Source organism: Temnothorax americanus, unplaced genomic scaffold (genome assembly GCF_048541705.1).
Source record: "Temnothorax americanus isolate GAGA-0224 unplaced genomic scaffold, ASM4854170v1 Scaffold19, whole genome shotgun sequence".
Lineage (NCBI taxonomy): Eukaryota > Metazoa > Arthropoda > Insecta > Hymenoptera > Formicidae > Temnothorax > Temnothorax americanus.
In genome coordinates this window covers 823,605-844,870 of record NW_027509329.1, presented here as the reverse complement: position 1 = coordinate 844,870, position 21,266 = coordinate 823,605, and the positions used below count along the sequence as shown (strand labels likewise).

Below are 21,266 nucleotides of genomic sequence, written 5' to 3'. Positions count from 1 at the left end.
TTGCCTAGTAATGGAAGGATATGAATCGGGGAATGGTACTATATTTCGCAAAAGTTAATTCTACGATATTTCGGCTGTGATTGAAACATGACCTTTCTCGATGAAAACTCTATCAGTGAAATGTTGAAAAAGTGAAAAATCGTAATATTTATGACGCACCTATGCTGACAAAAATGTTCAAGCGGAACCTGAAATTATGATCCCCTATTGTATTTACGATCACAAATTAATAACTTCGTTTTGTACATAAATCGATATAATCTATAAAAGTATTAAAAACGATATTTTATATATTAACATTCTGTTTGTACTAATCGTTCTGTTGGGGAAAAATAATATTATGATATTGTGATATAATATTATAATAGCTTAAATAGATATAAATTGAAGCATAAAAAATAAAATTATTGAATAGAAATAAATTTATTAAACTCCACTAATAGGATTTAATTATTGATAAGATATTTTTACAGTTTTACTTATTAATACTAATACTTATGTAGTTGACCATTTTATTTTCTTCGATTGTTTATCAGAGTTGCTAAATGAGCGAACAAAAGAAATTTGAGATTTCCAGGCGACTATTTCAAGGACCATTTCCGTCTCTATTTAACGAATTTTGATTGTCAATGGTTCTCTATTGTTCTCAAAGAGTACAGCAATAGAAAAGGACGAGCTGGTTATAGTTCTCCATCTCTTTCGTGCATTTTCGTCTAGAGTAGAGTTCACATTACAAGTATCGTATATAGTTCACTGGAAATTCCAGTATAGAGAGGAAAATAACTAAAAATATGAGGAAGGGTTAAACAAGTTAAAAGCAGTGCTCACAGAAAGCCGCAATGCATCGTGGTATACCGCAGACTACAATATTAAGTCGAGTGTTAAACCGTTGACGAGGAAAAGGGCTAAAATCGAGCGGTGGAGATTTTAAGCATCTCACTCTGAGATTTCAAAGTTGCGTAAAATTTTCACAGAAAGGCAGACGGTACGGGTGCGTTGACTCCTTTCTTTCAAGACCACTCAACCGGATATCGAAAACAATTTCCATTTGAAAAGTTTAAATACCTTTAGAAGAGAAGAAAAGAGACAGTATCTCTCGAGAGAAAGAGATCGGCGTCGAGATGAAAGAGCGAAGGAAACAACCGCGGACGAAGAACGCAGAACTCGATTAAGGACGAAGACAGAGCGCGAGGGCGAGCAAAAGAGGTGATGGAAAACTCGTCGCTTTGAGCAAGTGGTCGGTATTTCGAATTTCCCTTTAATTTGAAGTATAAGGACGCTGTCCCTGCTGCCTCGTCCCTGGAACTCGCAACCCTCTCAAAGCAACCCCTCTCTTTCAAAGCGCCCGAGACTCTTGCGCCCTCGATTTATCCGACCGAACCTTCGACTTCGACGCTTCGGCTCCCTCCACTTGCCTCGCCGCTTATCGTCGACGTTGGTCGAATTCGCGAATTGGTCTCTCTCAGAGAAACAGTCTGCGTCGTAAACCTTCCGGGGCTCTCTCGCGCCGCCCGAGATTGTCACCCTTCGTCGCCGTCTACCCTCGCTGAGAATGCATTTTCGGAAAAAAAGGCGCGAGACGCGGCATGTCGTGGAATATATGGAATATTGAAACGAGATATTTTTGAGAGACGACGGTGAGACGCCCACACACGTATTTCCTTAAATATGTCGTTTCTGCACGCCTATGTGTTCTTCGCGAGAAACGATGTGTTTCCCCTCTCGTGCGATCAAGTTTCTCATCCGCCCGCGATTGCGTCATCGACAAAAATACTAAAAGCGAAGCCACGAGCAAAAAATATTATTGAAATTGTGATCGCAACAACCCACAGAAATATGTCATCATTTGGAAAAAAAAAAAAAAAATACGTTGGGTCGATCTCGACCCAACTCGAAACGTGTAGAGAACCGTTTCGAAAAGTGCAGAAATCAGAGAGATGAAATATCGTTTTACACGGATCAATCAAAACGACAATTTTACTTCGACACCATTTCTATACATATATCTGCAATATTTTCTATTTCGAGTCATTATGGATGATCAATACAAACCAAACTTTTTTTTTTTTTAGAAAGATAGAGAAGAAATCTAGTTTCAAGAAGCAATAATAGCTGTCCTAAAATTACTTCGTCCATACCAATGATTTATAAAAAAAAAAACTCACGTGATTAATTCTACCAAACTTGATACAAGGGCACTGCTGGTTATAATCACAAGATTACCAAAAAATTCAAATAGCAAAAAGTTATATTACTTACGCTATACTTCATAATCTTAATGTAAATTAGTAACTAATCAACGCAATGAATTTACTTTAATATTTCACCGGCTTATACTAGTCAATGAAAGAAATTACTCGCCAATGTCCCGACACGAAGATCTGTTTTCAAAGCTTCGCGGTACTCAATATGGAAGAAACCATGTTCAGAATCCCGTGGCGACAGCGTCAACAATTAAATGTAGCTACGTCCTACAAAGTTCAACACGAGCGACACGCCACGCCGAGCGTCCTTGTGCTTGCGAGTCGCGACGCCAAAACTTCCTACAGAACTTTAGCTCGCCCGCGTCTCGCGAAAGTTGGACCGCTGCATCTGACGAGAACTTATTGTCGGCTCGTAACCGCATCCGGTATCGCGACGGTGACGACGACACCAAGCCGCAAGATCGCCGCAACGATTATCACTTGAACTTTAATATCGTATGCGAATTCGCAAAAAAAGCGACGGAAAGAAAATCCAAGTGACAAATATAAGAAAAATAAAAATAAAAGCCAAGATAGATAGGATAAAAGGAAAAGAGAATTTCATGTCTTTAAACTACGAGAATTATATTGCTGATCAAGAAGTCATTCAATTACTATATTATTTTTCATTTATCTTGAAATTCCTTAACCGTATAGTTTTTTGAATTTAAACTCGTAAGCTTAAATGTTCAAAGTTAAGAGCTATTAACTAAATATACCTATACGTGCACAGGAATACATGATCTCTGAAAATATACCGCAAGCACGCAAATGAGGTGCGTTAATGGTGTTCAAAAATGCATACATGCATTTATGTAACTTTATCATGCCACACGTGCAAATCATTTCTTCATTGTCTTCTACAACGTTAAACAGATTATCATGATAATCATTATAATTATTTTTGAAAAGTATAACAAGACGGTATAAAAAGAGCACATAAATAAAGTAGCAATATAATCTACTATAAACTTTGCCTCTTGCAAACGCATGTATATTGTATAATCATATGATTATGCGAGAAATGTTGTTAAAAATCCAGGTACATTCTTAAATCATAGATTCTGTCGACATTTCTCGCCATATCTAATATTTTGATTAATTACGGTTGTTATAACTGACTTGGTTTAACTCATTTAACATTAAGTCAACGCCATAAAAATAAATTTTTCAACAGACAGCGGATTATATATATATATATATACATATATATATATATATATATATATATATATATATATATATATAAAGCGAATCGAAAGGAGATTGGAAAAGGTTTCGATAACGGAAACTCGGTGAAATTGTCGCGCCATATTCCACAGATCACGTAATCGCCGTCCGCGTTTAATTAACTTCTAGTAACTACGATTTCATTCTCGCCTTTTCCTCTCTGACCCCGGCCTTCAGCTTCTCTGCTCGGTCCAGAGAAAATAATTGCCAGCCGTAATTACGGACTTTTCCTCCTCGCTTCCCGCCTCATTCTTGTCTCCGCTATCTATTCTCTCGCGCTATTCTTTCTCCCACGTTTCCCTCTAATTCAGCCTGTTTAACGGGACTTTTCATCGCGATGTAACCGATTGTAATGAATTTCCGCCAAATGCATTTTTAAGTTCCTCCATTTTCCGGCGCTTTTAAAGCGTCCCTGATAAACAAGATGACCGCGGCGTTGTGTTTTATATTTATACGTTCATTAAATCGCTCTTCAGCTCTATCCACATAAATTAATTTCTCACTCAAACATTACAGCAATTTTTTCGTGCATAATAGTTTAATCGCATATTTTTATTAAAAAATATTAAGAGCAAAAACCAATACACAATAGGCCTGTTCGTTTTAGCTGAATTTCTTGCACGGTTCATTTTTCCTCTTTTTCTTTTCACGTTGGAAAGAAAAAGAGAAAAGATGAACTGTGCAAGAAGTTCAGCTAAAACGAACAGGCCTAATGTGTACAATAATTTACAAAATTCTATATAAAACATTTCGAATACTTTCATTTTTAATGAAAGATTCAAGACACCGCGCAATGTCCGCGCCTATAAATAACAAAGAATATAAGTTTGTATAATAACTAGATTCTTTTTGAATTTTCCGATAAAATTCTTGAATACGAAAATGCGTCTGCTATTCATTAAAAATGTCACGTTTCCGAGTGATCCGTTCGGATCAATGGATGGCGCTACGATGAGAAAGATTTTCCATTATTCTGCGATTTGCGGTCTCAGTGCTGCATTACAAGTTGGATAATTTCTTTCGAAACAAAGAAAGTTAAATGAGTCTTTCACGGAACTTCTGTGCGAGTCGAAAGTCGGAGGGAACGAAGACGACAAAAAGGACAGATTTTTCTGGGACATACCGCGATGCTCCGACTCACGGTCGATCCCGATTCGAGAGGATAATAATTTTTTTTTTTCTTATCAAACCATCTTCCTGCACGTTTTCATTCCATGTCCCCTCATTGGTTGGTATGCATTCTCGTTTCATTTAACCTTCGTTCCCTCGTTCTTTCTCGGCTGCTTTATTTACACGAGCGCGTACTACGCGTGGAATAACGAGAGTGAAAGGACAGAACACCGGAAGCGAGGAATAAGAGGGAGGGACATGCACGAGAAGTTTGACAGAGCGTATCATAAAAAGCATAAAACGGAGATATTCTTTAACGAAATTTAAATTTACTTCGCCAAATAACTCGTAAACTGGAGAATGATCGCGATCAACTAGTGCGAAATTATTTTATAAGGTTTTATGTAAGTTTTAGAATAATGTATAAGTAGAAATATATTTTTGGATAATTAGAACGTATATTGACCAGATAAAGCTAATTAAGCTATAATTAAAGTTTTGCATATTATACATGTATATTGTATCTTTATAACAAAAAATTTTTTAATGCATTGATATATTTGTTTAAACGCAAATTTAATTATATTTGCACTTTTGCACGTATGACACTGTTTCGTATCTTATAAAACTAATTGAAGTTCAAACAGAAAAGTTGATCCGGTTGACCACAGTACGCAATAATACAATGGTCTGTTACATGAACGGTATATCAAACGGAGAGCGAAAGGGAGAGAAGCGATTCCCTCTGGCACTTTTTTAACGTGGCGGTCACGTGTTTCCGCAATTAAACCGAGAACGGAGCCCTTCGACAATGGCCTACAAACACGACTGTACCATGTATGTGTAGCCCGGTCGCATTCGCCAAAGTGCGTGTTTGCGCGCGGTATTCGCGAGTCGTGCTGGCGACTGACCGTGGTTATGGAATAATTAAACGTGAGATAATTCGGCTTTTGCCTCGGTGAAAAAGCATATACGAAATGAGAAATCGGGGACAAAGAGTGAACGCAATCGCGAAATGAGGAAATATATTCCATCGTTCAATTAATTTTTCGACAGATATATACGTTTAACAATGCAGCCATTTCTTCGAAATTACCCGTTAAAAAAAATGTGATTGTACTCTCTAAATCTCTAAATCTGAATCAGTGACTATTCACTGATTCAGCAGTACTATATTCACTGATTCAGATTTAGAGAGTACCATTAAGTACCATATTAATCTTTCTTACAAGAATGTAATGACAGTTTTCTGCCTGATTTTAAATGGATCTAATCTCACAGTCTAATCATTGTACGTAATATATTCAAAAGACTTTCTCCGTGGGCTGATTGATTTTTCATAAGATAAGTCGTACGCCGGTCCATACGATACGATCGGCGATTTCGCAGTCGCCATTCCGGAGATCACAATTTTAGTGGAATGGCCTTTAATTAACCCGGCTTTAGGGGGTGTAAGCCGGTTATCTCTATCTTGATCTTGAAGGGTGTAAGTCCCCTGTACTTACTTACTAACCACCTTCTCCCTTCACGTGTCATACTGATGTCGGATGCAGGGCGTGATCATGTGCGTGCCCGCCTGTCTGATGTATTTTATCTCTATCAATGTGACGCATATATTCGTGAATCATGCGCCATATGACTATGTTTATCAGTCGTGTTTATAAAACATTTTCCAGATATATATTTTTTTTTTGCGATAATAAGACATGCATTTAAGAGTACAATGTCAAAAAATAATACTCTCTAATATTCTTTATGTTGCAAAATTCTTTCATGAAGATTATGCAAGAAAAATATGCGACATTCGTCATCTTAATTTTCCTGAAAGTGCACCGGAATTCATCCAATTAGCGACGAAAAAGTAAAGGTACGCGAGCATAACAATATTACGACAAAATGTTCGCTATCTCAAGATGGTAACCAGAACTCGTGGCTAGAAAAAAAAAGAAATGGACACGAGCCCGCATTAAGATATCCGTAGAATATTCAATGTTTCCTACTGCAACGACGGCATCTTGAGATCGTCACGCTGTACACGTGTAAAAACTCCCGCTATGTATATACGTTAGGAACGCGCAGGCAGGGAAAAAATATATGCGGTAGTGTCGTTGGGAATAAGAAGGGCATGGAGCAAGAGAGGTGGAACAACGATGTCGGAAATGGAAGAAAACGAAGAGAGCGGGAGAAAGAGAGACGGGGATCGGGAAGGAAAGCAGCGCGAGAGAGAAAGATCGAGTGGACGAGGAGTCAAGGGTGTTATTACTCCTGCGGGATGGGTGGCGGAGGAGCGAGCGAGAGTAGACGGATGGCGCCCAGGAGGGTGGTAAGGCTCGGCTACCAAATGGTACGAACATCGTCCAGATGCACCGTACGGCCATACCATCGCGCGCGCCGGTACCTCCCGCGAGTGCAACGGAGGGGTCCGTGCCGTATTGTACCGTACCGCCGCCGTGCCGTTGCCGCCCGGCTGCGCACCACTCTCGTTTCACCGAATTACCTCGTTCTGGTCGTTCGGTCTGGCGACCGGAAGTTGACCGTGCGAGCTGAGAATATCGATAGTCTTCGTTCTGCACGAGACGCCGTGTAACGAGGCCCAAGAGTAGAGCGGAGCGTATAGAGAAGAGGTGAGGGAGAAAAGAATACAGTCTCGTTGACATGATCGAACTCGTACGGCAGGTCGGAAGAAAAAAAACAAGGAATAGGTATATGCTTCGTTCAACCCCAAAAACAGCACCGACCAAACAAATCTTTCGTAGATATGTCCAACATCGTCGGCGCACTCACGGCGTCCTCATTATCGTCGTCGTTCGGGAACGAGCCGAACGAGGGACGACGATGGTACGAGAAATCAGCGGGACGCAAGAAATGCTGACACCGAGCATCGTCTACCGAACGCCGAATCGCGTGGACTGCTACGACGGATCGTACGAGAAACAGAGAGAGAGAGAGAGAGAGAGAGAGAGAGAGAGAGAGAGAGAGAGAGAGAGAGAGAGAGAGAGAGAGAGAGAGAGAGAGAGAGAGAGAGAGAGAGAGAAAGTCCACAAGGGGTGAATGAGCAAAAAAGAGGACACGGGGATGGATAACACGCGCGGAGTGTCTACATCATCGTCGATGAAGTTCGTTCGCGGAGAAGAAATTTCTCCGATGCTCCGAGTGCGAACGAGACGATTTACTCAGAACGACCGAGCGAAATGAGCATCGATCTGCGACGCTCGTTATGATTTCAGGGTTAAGGCGTCGCAAATTAATGCCCGAATTGATCAAATCGACAGTACCAAATAAAAAATACCAATCTTTTCTAAATAAAAAAAAAAGAAATCTTTATCTGATGATCGGTTGAAGGAAAAGAATAAACTTAAAAATGAGTCTTTCCGGTTCTGATCCGGAAAAGGAAGAGGTCTCTCCGGTTAAAGGAAAGCAATTAAATGAACGAAGGTAACTCGTCACATAATTCCGTACGATTAAGACGTATATGTATAACGCCTACGTCATGCTTGAGCTCCTCCCGATGCTTGGTTCTTCCAGAAACAGGAAGTACGGTGAGTCAACCGTTGTTGCTGGCCTAACGCCGTTCTCACGATAAACCGAAAGAATTGATGGCTTTTAAATCTCTAATACTATTGAAAATACAAATCGCTGTACTGTAACACGAATAAGAAACTGCATATAGATAACTGTGATTCTCACAAAAGAGACACATCATCATTCGTAAGCTATAAATACTAAACTAATTACAAAAATATAATTAATATAGTAAAATCAACGCAGTCATTTATTAGATTATTGAATTATTCATCATATGGACTGATTTCTGTTTATCAGCAATTTTCATCTCGTTAGCGTGAGTGTTAAGAAAATAAAAACAGCAATAAAATCGATCACATAATATTCCATAAATCTTTTGCTCGATCCGTATTTCCTCAAAGAGAAGCAGTGGCTGTGTGCCGACCTCGAAAAATACGAAAATTGCTAAGCGCGGGATTCCAGGGTCGGCTCGCGACGGAGAGTCCTTTGCGGATCCCGCGGGGGCCGAGTAAAGAAGGAGTACGATGACGAGAGAGGAAGATGCGGGCTTTAAGCGGAGGCGTTGCCGTGGAAAATGAAGCTTCCTAGTGAGATTTTCTTCAGATCTTCGTATTGAGAAAGGAGACAGACGATCGAATGGCAAGGGCGGGTAGAAGGATGTGACAGCAAAGCTACGAGCAAGGGAAGAAAAGTGGTTTGCTCGTGGTACGTGAGAGCGGGAATCAGAGGTGACGATATTAGCTCGATTATACACCCTCCGATCTACAATTTTCCGAATCACCAGCATCACGCGCGCCATTAGCTCTCGCCGTACTTTTTTTGCCGTGTCGGATGAACGTTTTCCATCCCTGCTAAGATAAGGATCCTCGCACCTTTATACCCTTCCGTCCCTCACTCTGCTTGTCTTCGTTCTTCATATTCGAATTAATTATTAAATAGAACTAAGAATAAGGCAACTTATAGAATTTGGATGAAATTAAATAATTCGTTGCAATGAATGCTCTTTGTTAAATGTGTCTGTAAATTTCCGCTTGTCTTACTGCATTATTCCCTCGTGCATTGCATATGTTATGCACAATATGTGTATTATGATCAACTTGTGGAATACACCATTTCTTCACCGTCGCGTTTTTGCATTAGAATGTTTCGCGGCGCGTATCGCGGAATACTACTCTCCGCGAGACGAGTAAGAGCCCTTTTTAATTTAATCGTTCGGCGAAGTTGTTAACTCCGTGATTATACGACAAAGCTGCGTTTGAAGCTGTTGGCAAACGAAACAATTTTCCGATTTCATCGCGCATAGTTCGCGCGTTCCCCTCCGGACATATTTTAATTCTACGGAGTGCATCCAAGAGATTAAATTTCGTATGTTAGTCCGACATGCGTCGCGCGGGTCGAACTCGGGCGGAAATTTCTAAACAGAACGGATGGCAAAGCAAACGCAGCACTCCGAGGCCCCTGAATTCATTTCGGGGGTGAATGTGTATGTGTGTGCGTGTGTTATATATATATATATATATGCACGCGCCACGGAAGAAGACATTACCGTGGAGATTACCCCGGGGAGGGCGGGCATCGTTGGTGGAATTTTATGCCACGTCAGTGCGAGACGCTCGACCCCTCGTCAGCGAGTTCCGTTAGTACGTTCCTGCGATCGTCCGCAACCACAGAATGGACCCGGTCGTTCAAGTTGTCCGTAATTCTCCGAAGTCTAGCACGCTCATCCATCATCAGTCTATCACATATAGTCGAAATAATGAGCAAGAAAGCTAGCGCAATATATTATATATATGAACCATGTTACAGGATACATGTCAAAATAAGATTTTTTACTTTATATTTTATATATAATTAATATAAATTTTTTTTCAATTCTTTTTTCAATGTTTTTTCTTTATCACACTATAAAAGAAGAAGTTATTCAAGATCCACGTACAATATACTTGTATATATTGCGCTTTTTTTTGCTGATATGTACAAATATGATATAAATATAACTGAAAGATATGACCTGACATAATGATACTTTCTACCTTTTTATAATCTTCATTTCTCATGTAAGGTCTCTAAATATATCGGAAATGCGATTTTTGCCGAACGTCGTTTCTCGACCGATATGTCCCGTCATAGCGCATAGAAGAAGATAAATCGTCCGCATGTATTTTGGTCTTTTTCGAGACTTCAGTCCCCCAGTCCGCTTCGTATTTATCGATATCCGCAAACAGCTCCGATGCAGCTAATGGCCTCAACATCGAGAAATAGCGAGAAATCGTTTTAGTCGTGGTATGTATTCACGCGAGCGACGTTGCTATCTCTCGCGCTTCCCCATGGTGATGACCTCCGTCGAGGCTTATCAAGCAAAGCGGAAGGTAGAGGATAGTACATCGCGATTGCTTTCCAATCATCGGCATATGCCGACTTCACGCCAAATTAGCTGCCAGCCCGATCGAAGAGTCGGGCGATAATCGAGAGGCGACTCGTCTAAACGAACAGGAAAACGTACCCTCGCGAATTATTTATACGACTTCCGCTCGAGTTCCGATGATCGTCCAACGTCGAACGGGAATTGCTAATCGATAAAAAGAAATAGCGCGTCTCCGACATCGCCATTCGATTATCAGCCAATAACTGTACGTTGGGTACTCCCGACTTTCTGTCCAATATAATACCTGAACTTTATGAACGGAGAATACTTGTGTGCGCGCGCGCAGAACTACTAAGACTTCCAGAATCGCGCTCGTATTTACAGCACCTGGTACTGGTATTAACGATATAATTTCGAAACTAATTACGATCGGTGAACGAACGAAGAAACGCGAACAGACGGTTCTCTAGAAAATTAAACTACGGCGCGTCGCCTCACCTAATTAAGAAATCCGTCCACATCTTCGCCTTTCAAGATCGAGCGGCGCAGCCGAGGCACGATAAGGTGAAAGTCTAACGGCAGAAAGAGAAAAAGACCGTGGAGGAAAGCCGAAACGGTAAGAACCGTAATTAAATCGGAGCGAAATCCCGCGGAATAATTAATTGGAGAGCTCCTAAAGTATACCGGGCGCGTCGGTGGACGCGTAACGTCGTTAGCCAAGGGCCTTTCGAGGGTCGTAAACCCCGCAGGCGGCCCTTTGGCGATCCAGGCATCCCCTTCTTCATTTTGAAGAGGGACACGCTAAAAGCGAAATGGAACAAGAAAGAGTGCCAGTTTTGCTCTTCTAGCTCTCCGGAAAACAAAATTATTCCGAGATCGTGTCCGAAAACTGTCCAGATTGTTTACTCGCCCTTATCACTGCGTTTTGCGTCTTATGTCGTAAAAACTGTATCGTTATTAGTTTTGATACTCTCTCTATTATTAAATAAAAAATGTGACGATCGCAAGATAAATTATATGCGTGAAACAATATTTTGCGTTTATTTTAGAGGTTCGATGATATATATTATTCCTAGATTTTTAGGTTCTTTTTTCCGGACAATGTATATTACGGAATAAATTCAAAATTGTCGGAGCGGAACATATCTCATTAATAATTTGATGATCTCGTTTGCAAATTTGTTAGGTATAGCTTAACGTTTTATTTAAGCGCTTTAATTATGCGTAGGCACGTAACGATTGAATTCGATAAATGTATTTTCACATATGTAAAATAATTATAAGCTGGAGATATTTGATATTCAATTTAATTTAGCAATTTCGTAACGCGTAATATTTATGACAAAAGAAATTCCATGCATTTTAATTATTACATATCCTCCTCTTTCTTCGTCGCAACGTTTTCGTATCACCAAATTATAATAAAATATCCCAAATAATATATGCCGCTGTCAACGCGGATAATTAAAATTCCTTGAACGCCATTTCCACAGATATTACCACGTCCATCCCGCTTGGCCCTTCAATTAATGTCTATAATTAGCTGAGCGTCTGTCTGACCGCGAATCTCAACTGCGAAACTGCAATCGAGTGCCCTGGACGTATTATAACCAAGCCGTGAAGCGACACGACGGGTCCAGACTGCGCCTCGAAACCGCGGGGTTGTATTCCTCGGAGCATCCCTCGTCGAGAGGGCGACCGCCGCCGTTGTCCGTTGCCCGGTCTGTTCTCGGGCAGAATGTCACACGCGCGCGTGTCGACGAGATTTGCGCGGCCGACCGGAATGCGAAGCGCTTGCGGTCCGGACGTCGTCGTCGTTTCGCGGCCGTGGCGCGAGCGCCCTCTACCGTCCGTCCTCGCGAAAAGTGATTTCTTGCCTCTTGGCGCGGGTCCAGCTGCCGCTAATTAAGGGAGAGAAAAGTCAACGCTCTCGCGAAAAGTGATTCCCGCGAATGGTTAATGATCAAAGAGTCAGCCCTTTCGACGTCGCTCATTTCATCGCTTGACTGCCTCGTTAACGCCGCGATCATTCTCACCTTTTACAAGAAAGATCTCTATTTTTTTCATCTTTTGTCTCCATTTGCTATTGCATATTAATAAATCTCGACTCTGGCGGCAACTAAACGTGTGATTAATTTATCTTGCAATTGAAGTAAATTTAAATACTTTATAAACAGATTTACTGCTACGTTCCCTTAACAGTTAACGTATATAGATTCTATATTTATACGCGGCATTTTTTTCGAAACAATATTAACTGTTACTAAAAAAATGCAAATCGTAATAGTTTGACAATAATAATCGATTTTTATGATCTGAAGTTTTAAGAACAAGTTTGTAATTGCATATGTACGGCGATTAAAATTCAGATTGGCCTCGTACTTATCGTCGAAATTTAAAATGTCTGCTGTAAAATGCCTGTGACTGGAACGTAACGCTACGCCGTAAATTCGTTCCGCTTTGCAATCAGGCGAACCGTGCGCGGATCGCATTCCACGCGTTCTTCGTTGTTCAAGGAAGGGTGTAGAGGGTGGCGTGTCGACCGGTATTTATCCTGGACGCAGATCGCGGTTTACGGAGTGACCGGTGGTATGTGAAGAGATCGAGCGGACGATCATCAGATCTCAGCGCACAATGAGGGCGCAGCAACGCGCTGTTCCCTCTCGTCGCGGTATGCGAGCATATTCTGTGCACAGCAGACAGCGAGCAGACACTTCGAGGGGAAAATCGCAACCGCTTTAAAGACCGCAAGAAGATCGGGACGGAAACGCATAAAGAATGATAGTGGTGTAAGAGAAAGACTATGCGCGCGGAAGCGGCAAGCGCGTATGGATGGACGAGCATGCCGCTATTTACGATCGTCGCATTGCGGACCGAGTCGCATTTAAAATCGACCCAGTTTTTCGAAGATTCGCTAACGCGAAATCGCGCCGGACCATGTGCGTCTCCTTCCACCTACCTCCCTTCCGTCCCCGGCGCCATATCGTAGATTCGCGGTTGTTTGCGCGTGCTTCGCAGCGTTTCCTAAGCTGTGCTACTTTCGGTAAGAGATATGTCGTGGTAGGGACGAGATATTTGCATTATTCGCTGATTTATGCGAGCGGCGCACGTTACTGATTCTATATAGACGTCTTTCAGCGTGCATATGATTTACGGCGATTTCTTACGAAAGCCGTCGCGCAACGGAAATTGATACATCAACGATCAGCATTGCAGATGCTCCCGACGACGCAATGCAGTGCCATGCAACCGAAATCGATCCGCTTTCATTTATCTCGTTACTGGTGCACGCGAGCTTTAACAGAAATGGCCATTCCTGCGAATCTGCGTGTCTTTCATCGATCGTCAATCGCCTAAATCTGCGGATTTACATACACCCGATTACAATAATCGATGTCTTCGATTTGATCAACATTGCTATTGCGTTCTCGACTCTCGTTGGCGCGTATCCAACGAGACTTTCTCGTGAAAAAGAAACATGCAAAAAAAAAAAAAAACAATAACACAGCATTTGCAGATTGAAGTCAACAGCTGGGACAAGCATGCAAAATCCTACACTTTTGTAATTCCAACAAAAGCGCCCGCGGCAATAATTTGAAGCACGATTATCGCGGATGTAAAAGAACGCGTTAAACGAGAAAATGCTATTTGGAGGATATACGCGTTATCGCAGATAATGCGACTCTGTTTAATGCACTCCAAAAGGAATACATTAAATAACAACTCGGATGTAAAAAATTATTCAATTGACAGATTCGTGATATTGTACAAATATTGTATCAAATAAGTATTTGACGCAAACTAAAAATTTTCATAAACAATATATATTTACCGATAGATATAAACAACGTATTGCAGAAAAAAGAGCTACGTTCCATTCTTCAATGATTTTTTAAAGTGTGCGCGCAATCATAACTTAATGACGAAATGTATAAGACCCGATAGAGAATGCCGAACATTCAAACTCAATCCTGGAGTTCCTCATCGCCGGCCTGAACTTTGGCAACATTTCGAGTCTACATGAACATTGTCTGGGTGTATTACGCGCGCGTCTCGACTGCTCGCCTCAAGGCGTACTGTCTACGCGAAAACATATTCGGTTATATATTAGTATACCAAATACTCTTACGACCGCTATAACTTGCGTCTCTCATCTGCCATGAAAATCTATCGTCGGCTCTTGGCGTTCGAGAGTTCCCCCGATTGCAAAATATCTCGAGATTAAAAACGAAACGGATCAATCGCGCACGGTGCCGCAATTCGCTGTTGCATTCCAACTGACTTTTCCAATTGTTTAACTTTAAATGTTGCGATTATATCAGGATATATGAATAATTTCTGGGTTACGTATATATCTCCTCTAAATTAAGCCGCGTATTCTCATCAGTTAATTTAATTTCCTACTTAAAATTTCTCTCATTTGAAACAGATGACCCAATATCTTACTCGCTCATACGGCATTCGCGACCTTTCTCTTTCTCTTACAATAATGGATAGCAATGATAACGTATATGCATAAATGTATTTGTCCGCCAAATCCACGCGATTCCATTTTCCACCAATGGAATATAACTGCTCGTACCGAATGTAGAGTGACCCCTAAGTTTCGAGTAACCGCGGAGAATCATTATGCGACTTGTGAGAAGTTCAACTACGAACGGACGTGCATCGTGTACCGTTACGGGCCTTACACGAGCTTCTATTTCGAGTACATGTGTCATCGCCATAGTTGTCATCATTGCAGGCATCGCCCTTCACTGACGGCGCACGCATTCACGGTTATTCCGGTAGCGGTAGAGTAGGCACTCTACTCATTCATGCCGGTAACGGATGCTTTATTGGCCCAGATTAGAACGTGAATAGAGCAACGGACTGGTAGCAAAGTCCCTACCAGTGTCCATTCCCGTCAACACATCCCCCCCCCCCCGGCTCTTCTCCAATCGAACATAAGGGAGTTAAATGTACTGACTTTTATAGCGGCTCTTGGCTTGAATTCGCAAAGAATCAATGTTACATTAGCTTTTTTATCGTCGAAACAGATTATACATTACATATAATTGTTTTATGCAAAAGAAGTATTGTTTTATGTTTATTAGTATAATATTCGAGTAAATTTATGCATACCCGAGTCGAAATTTTTCTTCTATTTTCGACCTCAATGTTCAATCTAGCACCTACTTTCGACCAAAATGTTCTACCTAACACCTACTTTGATACTTTAAGCAGTCACATCACCCTATTTTGAATCTCTTCAACCTCTTCAACCTCTGGCTCCTATTTAGAATCTGACAATTCTGTTTGAATTAAGAAATCATGCTCCTACTTTAATGTTCCTAACGTTTTCTTAATCTGTTTTGATGTCAATTTAACCTATATAATATATATAGAACTGTTATTTTTATTTAGTTTGTTTTTATTATATATATATTATAGGTTTATTATATTTTCGATTAAATATTATATATGATTATTAAACGTTTATAATAACGTTTATAATAAATGTTTATAATAACGGTTCGTTCTATTTATTAATTTAATTAAAAATAGTAAAAACAAAATTAAAAGGAATTTTATTATGTTAATAATAGTTATATTATTGATAACTGAAAAAAATAATTTTATATATGACGTATAAATGATTATTTATATAAAATTGTATTTTTTTATACTATTCCCTTTTTCTCTTTTTTTTTCTTTATTTATTAAAATGAATAATTCAAAATAAAATTAGAAGAATGTGCGTGTGTATGTATGAGTACGCATGCGTATATGTGCAAAAAACCTATACTATGAATCACCGATGATGTATGTGATATGGAACATGTTTCATTACGATTTAAAAAGTAGTAAAAATTAATACATTCATAATAAAATGTACTACAATAAATGTTTTCTCCAATAGTCCTAATAAAGTATTCTTTTGAATTCAGTAAATATTTTATTAGGTTTAGAAAATTTGTTTCAAAATTGGATGAATAATTTTTTCATTCGAAAAATATTAACTGAATTAAAAAAATACTTTATAAGGACTATTGGAAAAAACATTAATTAAAATTTAGTACATTTTTCTATCAGTGTAGGATCTAGAGGGTTTTAGGAGGTTTAAAAGGGTTTTACCGATAACTCCTCTTTTAAACCTCAAAATGGGAAACAGTCCGTTTTCTGCCGTTTTCAGGCACAAAGTAGGAGCTAAGTACAATACAATTAGAACCTATCAAAATCCTCCAGAATCCTGAGATGTGAAAATAAGAGGTCGAAAGAAGGAGTAAAATTTCGACTCGGGTACTTGTGCAAGGTATTAAAATAAATTTTAAAAACAAAAAGTTGCATTTATTATCTCTATTGATGCCTATCGATAAGTAAAAAAACCGTAGAGTTTAAGCGATTAAATGTCTATTATTCGCTAGCAATGCATTAATTAGATGCATTAAAGATAAAATTAAGGCACGTTAAAGTTTTCGCATGTAATATTTTTATAAAATCTTACGTGTATGTTGTTAAAGATGTACCAAAATTTGTCTGGAAGTATCGTAAAAATCTCGTACAAGATTCTGCTCACCTGCAACAGACAAAGTATAAAACATTAATATAAAGCATAAAACATAATATAAATTATAAAGATATTACGAACGAAATTTTAAACTTAAATGCTTATTTGAAAGTATAACTTAAAAACCTATATATGTAGAAACAAATCATTGTTGTACATAGTACATTTAGCACATAAAAGATGTAAACAAATTAATATTTGTACCGAGACATTTCACCGCCGAAAAGATATTACGATAACATAATGTGAGTTAAAAATAAGAAAGAAAATTCTACTGACATAAAAAGAAAAAAGAGAAAAAAGCGGAAAAATACCTAAACACTTATATTAAATGAAAAGACGAAGGGAGTGGCGTTTATTGAGCATAGATGAAAAACAAATTTAAGATAATTGCATTAAAAAAGTATAGAGAAAAGAAAGATGAGAAAAGATATTGTATCGCGAAGGGTGTGCTCAAAGTTTTTCTCGTTTTCTTATATAGCACCAGCAATGAGAGGCGAGAGGAAGATCAACGCCAAGAACTAGAATGGTCGGTTTGGACCCAAGATCTATGCTTTCCTTTCTTCTCCCTATCTCCCCATCGTCGAGCTGCAAGTCCTTGCAAGATACTCTTCACCCTCCTCTTATGCCTATGGCTGAAACTTCGGCAACGAAATTTTCTTACCGATCTCCGAATTGTACCCGCAAGACTTGCCCACGAGAACCATGGACCCTAATGTCGTTAGACGAAATCACAAACGCGCGTGTAACGACTTGGCACGGACCAATGCACTCCTGAATTCCTTGAAGACTTGCTTACTTTTTTTAAAAATACCGTAATCGCCGCTTACCGTTATCAAGGGAAATTGCAACGAAGGTCATCGCACTTTATCATTAAATGTGTATTAGCTACTTACTAATAATTTAAATAAACAATACATTAATGGACAATATTACAAATCAATCTGTTCCGATTAAATGATTTAAGATCACAAATTTTAAGCGTAGAAAAAAATATTGACATAAGATATCAATTAAGCTACTCGTGAAAGAAAAGATGTCACGTATGAAAGATAAAATGTCAATATCTATATACGTTAATCTTTCCAGGCATTTTGTAATTAGAGCATATAACAAGTGCGTGATATAATAAACGTGCGAAATTTGTCACACACATAGATTATGAGAACTTAAATATATGAGTATAATACAAAAATATTTGCGTCATGTCCTGAAATATGAATGCGTGCCTCATCCTTAAACTAATATGTTAGCGACAGAAAAAAGGAGTTAAATTTTGTTTCACATCGCTGTCAACTGCTGCGAAACCTATACAGCACAGTGCTCAATTTTCAAAACATCATATCCGTGAGAGCAATCCGTCAAGTTGACGGAAATGTGTCCGAAAACTCACTTAAGGTTATAAAGCGAATGACTGATGAGGCGATATATAAGTGATGAAGTTATTTTGTAGCGTAAATTATATGCGCGCATCTGTTTCGAGTGCAACGTTTTATCGTAATTCATGTTACCAATTCACTGCGGGCTCCAGATGGCTGATCTCGGCATATTCCTGATGCGAGACTTAAATCCCTGCCTATTTGATAATCCAATTGCGCGGAAGAAAATTGTGAATTACATGTTTATGATATAATCATTGGAGATATAATCGTATCGATGAGAGAGAATTATCAGCGTGCGGTGTTGGACGATGATAATGATAATAATAAATTTAGTTTGTCATACTTGATAACAATTACGTGCCAGTGGATTCGTAGCTGATGCCGTTCAGGGTAATTTGAAATGAGCGAACGCTTCGATTAACACATTGCCATGCGCTCGTGTAAACATAGTATACCCATCCGTTACGGGCTATACTATATTATATACTGCAATAGCCCCGTAAACCGTAAACAAGTACATAGTTTCTACCTGAGCAGTCGCCGTCATGCAAAATCGTAAATATATGTCGTTACACGTAAATCGGTAATATCTCGTTTGTCGCATTATTTCGCGGATGTTCGCAGAAATATATTCGCTTGCGAAAAAAAATGAGGCTTAATTAATTAATGAGGATAAAAATCGATCAAAATGATACTTCCACGGTCCATAGACTTACGATTGCTGCTTGTCCCAGAAAAATTCTCTAATTGATAAAATAGCCTGTTGGATAAATTTGAGATAGAATAATTTACCCGAATGGTTATTTATATAGCGAGAGGATTTAACTACCGGTTGCACGCGAGCATCTGGAAAACGAAGTGGAGAAGCGGCTGAGCAAATAAAGATGTTGCCGCAAGTCTTTCAGATCTTATCTCGTGAAATGATAACCGCACAAGCCAATTCCCAGATAGCCAAGCGCCGAACAAAGGGACAGCGAGAGATGGCTCCAGGGAAAAAAATAACATATACAGGAGATAACGGATGGCCGCGCAGAGAAGTGGTTCTTTTAGCCGCAGATGCGGAGATCGCAATCACAGCTGGACTCGGAACAATGAAGTAGGGATATCCAGGAGAGACCGAATGACGATAGTTTTTCTCTCTCCCTCCCTCCCTCCCGCCCTCCCTCCCCCTCTCTCTCTCTCTCTCTCTCTCTCTCTCTCTCTCTCTCTCTCTCTCTCTCTCTCAAAGGACACGGGTATTTTTTCGAAAGAGGATTCCGTCCGGAAAGCAGTCGGGAAAACAAAAGGGAGGCGACGCGACGGTACGCCGAAAGTGGAATCAAGGAGAAGAGGAGCAGGCGACGGGACTAGAGAAAAACAGGAGGGACAAGAAAAATCACGTATATCGATTACCGAGTCCAATTTCTCGAGCCTCAAACAGGACGGAGGAAAGAGAAGAACGTTACTAAGAGTACCGACTGAATCTCATTCCTGTCGGGTTGCGAGCAAATCCTTCTACCATCCAACCAAGCTTCCTCGAGCCTTCGTGGCGTCGTGGAATCCCTGATTTTCCGCCCGTTTTCGAAAAAGGCAACGACGCCTCCGCCTGTGATTCAGGGATTTTGCCGAAGATCGAATTTGCGCGGACGTCGCGCATCGCGTCAGTGCGACAGAATTGTTGAAACGATATAGATTCCTTCGCGGGACGCGGGACTGAATTTATTCGAGAATTTGAATTTGATAAAAACCAGGATCTCTTATGTATATTATTTTGATATTGGATATGAGCGCGTAGTCAATTCGCTTTTCTATAACCATCGGAAGACTTGAAATTTTGCACGTTTAAAATATTCGAACGGTCGCATGGATCTAGAAACTAGTTTGCTGGGTTATCTTAATAAAAAAATATTCCTTATAAAACGTTTACAATTTATTTATATCGAATATGTGACCTGTTAAAAACATATGCAAAAAATATTGCGGGCTATATGGCGGGTCGTGTCGCGTTGACGAACGCGGGCTGGCCTTCGATTTTCTCTCACTCCAATTCCTATACGACACTCCCAAAATAGCGCGATCCACTTTTTTAGCAAGGAACACTCGTGTCGCACATCGATTTTTCAGTCCGCGTCGCTTTCATTTTGGGAGATCGTATACTTTCCAGTAATACGCGCCCTTTCTGTCGTGGCCTTTACGGGCGAACTTATTCGTTCCCTTTCATTCGATAATTTAATACCACGATCGCTTAACATCGGTATGTCGCAGCACCCCTAATATCACAATTTATTGAGGCATGTTGAACGGATTATAAACGCCGAGCATTTTCGAATAGCAAGTAAAACATGCCAGGTGCAATCTGTTTACGTATTTTGCGAGACTCATTTTTTGGCCATTTAACCTATCGGTTGGCAGATAATGTTCTGACAGATTTATACCAATCGGATTTTAATTAACTTACAATTAGCTGCAAATTTTAGAATCCATTGATGACTCCACGTTTTGCTTGCATTAATTTCCTTCGTTCTTTTATCTACCATTCTCAAATTGTTACGAATAGGTCATACAATCATGTAGTTATTTATACAATTTTACTGATGAATTGAAAACCGTAAAATCCAAGATAAAAAACAGCAAAAATATTCAATTATTACGTTATATTGCAAATTTACGCAATTTCATAATAATAAGCCACTTGCAATAACAGTTTATTGAAATTTTTGTAGCTCAATTTGACATTGAACATCACATCCACTTTAAATCAGATACTGAACCAAAATTTCAAAAACACGTTAATGCTCTAATATTATATCTTATTTTATTATTTATGTAATGCTAATGATGCTAAACCTTCATTCATATCTTTATTAACTATTCATTCGTTT

General features: G+C 39.6%; 1 protein-coding gene across 2 annotated transcripts in view; it reads right to left on the bottom strand.

The window, feature by feature from the left end:
• Positions 1-21,266, bottom strand: part of LOC143896622 (Krueppel-like factor 6) — a 343,503-nt gene that overhangs the window by 129,410 nt on the left and 192,827 nt on the right. The window contains exon 2 of one of the 2 annotated variants that reach the window (XM_077404573.1): positions 16,961-17,032. The exons of the other annotated variant lie outside the window; for it this stretch is intronic. The gene's annotated coding sequence lies outside the window, so the exon portion shown is untranslated. The remainder of the gene's footprint in view (positions 1-16,960; positions 17,033-21,266) is intronic. 2 annotated transcript variants of the gene reach the window in all.